Source organism: Otolemur garnettii, unplaced genomic scaffold, assembly GCF_000181295.1.
Source record: "Otolemur garnettii isolate 467f Iridium unplaced genomic scaffold, OtoGar3 scaffold00302, whole genome shotgun sequence".
NCBI lineage: Eukaryota > Metazoa > Chordata > Mammalia > Primates > Galagidae > Otolemur > Otolemur garnettii.
Genome location: NW_003852697.1, coordinates 37,320 through 39,723, shown reverse-complemented (window position 1 = coordinate 39,723; position 2,404 = coordinate 37,320).

Genomic DNA, 2,404 nt, shown 5'->3' with positions numbered 1-2,404 from the left:
TCAGTGCCATGGTGTGTCTGCCCAGGCCACACTCAGGCCTCAGAGTGCCCCTCAGTGCCATGGTGTGTCTGCCCAAGCCACAGTCAGGTGTCAGCCTGCCCCTCAGTGCCGTGGTGTGTCTGCTCAGGCCACACTCAGGCCCCGGCATCTTCCTCCGTGCTATTGTGTGCTGGCACAGGCAACACTCAGTCCGTAGCCTGCCCCTCAGTGCCATGGTGTGTCTGTGTAGTCCACACTCACGTTTCTTCAGTGAGCAGTGATAGGGCAGGGACTGGCAACCTGTATTTCAAAGCCCTTCCCTTCACCCGTTTGTGCATTCAGCTGACTCAAGATAAGAGCACAGGAAGTTAAGTCTTCTTCCATCTTGCCTTTGCCTATGCTGGGGATCAAAGGAGGCCATGCCCTAATATGCCAGTTTGGTACATTGGTCATTGTGACTTAAAGGTATTTGAAAAATAGCAGATGCAAGAAGGGCACTCTGAATTTCTTTTTTGTTTCTGAAAATCAGACAGAAAGCTTCCACATAGAAGTTGCCCTCTCTGTATGAGAGGATAAGGACAGTCTTATCACCAGAGATAGGAAGTTGAAACTGAGAGATCTCAGCACAAACGAACCTTGCTAAACTAACTATCCCTCATCTTCCCAGCCTCATCCCTTCAATTGACTGCCTGAACCTAAGCCCCTTGGTCTTGTCTTGTTTTCACAATTTACTATTCTTGACCTACTATCTAAGTGTTAACCTTGTTTCTTTCCTTATTTTTTTTCGTTCATCCTGAGGCAGGATCTCACCGAGGCTGGAGCACAGTGATGTCGTAGCTTACAGCAACCTCTAACTCCTGTGCTCAAGTGATCCTCCTGCTTGGGCCTCCTGAGTAGCTGGAACCACAGGCAGCTGCCACGATGCCCAGCTAATTTTTCTATTTTTAGTAAAGACTGGGGGTAGGGGTGGGAGCTTCCATCTTGCTGGGCTTAAACTCCTGAGCTTAAGGGATCTGCCCTAGCACCTTCCCAGAGTACTAGGATTACAGGTGTGAGCCACTGCGCTGGCCTGTAACTTTCTTTAGGTCTCATTTCCTTCCCCGCCCCCCCACCCCACCAGGATCTCATGTACTTGTAAAAATTACTAAATAAGATTTGTATGCTTTTCTCCTGTTAATCTGTTTTATGTCAGTCCCAGCCAGAGACCCAAGAGGGTAGAAGAGAAGTTACTTCACCTGACCCCTAAAGATTATATTTGTCTTATATTTGCCCTGTACCCTTTTGAATCCCAACTCTGCCATGGATAGTTGTACAAACCTCCCCGTTCTGTTTCCTCATCTGTGAAAGGGGACAACAGATAATGGCCCCTGCTTCCTGGGGATGTTGTGAGGGACTTTTCTCTGTTCCTGTTTCCCCTCTGTCTCCCTTTCTACTCCCATTTTTATTTCCTTTCCCACCTCCTACTGCTGTCTGTCTATTTATTTTGTTTGTTCCTTGGTCTCTCTCTTGGAATCATTTCCCCAGTTTTAGACACATGTTTCTTTCTTTGTCTGCACCTATATTTCTGCTACTTCATCTTCCTGTTGCACTATCATTTGTGTCTTGCTTTTTTTTCCTTTTTCCTCTCATCTTCCTCCTCCCACACATCTCTCTCACCTCCTCCCATTTTCTCCATTTCTACCACTCTATTTCTCTTGGTCCTTCCTTACCTATATTTGTCATTTTCTAGGTTTTTGTCTATTGTCTTCTAGTTGGACCATTCATGCATTCATCTTTCCTTTCTTCTTTCTATCCACCCACCCACCTACTTGTCTGTATACCCATCTACCCATCTATCCATCTGTCCATCCACCCATCCATCCACTCATACACCTCTCTGCCTGTCCATCTATTCATACACCTACCCATCCATTAGTCTATCCACCCTTCTGTCCATTCATACATTTCTCCTCCTGTCCATCCATCCATCCATCCACTCACCCACCCATCTATCCATTAAACCATCCATCCATTCATACATCACTCTGCCTATCCTTCATCCATTCTTCCCTCTGTCCATTTACCTGACTCCTGGCAAGTAGTAAGACTCTGGTGGCTAAGAAAGCCAGGGCTTTGGATTTGCCTTCATAGGCCACAGTCTTACAATCACAGCAGGAACTCTGGCTGGGCTCTGGGTTGGAATGGGGATGTGGATGTTTGAGGCACTTAGAGTTGGGAGACAGGAAGCCTGAGTTCCCACCTTGGTTCTCTCCACTCCCAAGTGTGTTCTACATGACCACAGATGATACAGTGACCACCAGGTATAGTGTACAAGTGACAGAGAGCACAGGGAAGCTTTGGTATCTCCACAGTATTCCTCAAAAGAAGGAAGCACCATTCTTTTTTTTTTTTTTTTTTGAGACAGAGCCTCAAGCTGTCCCCCTGG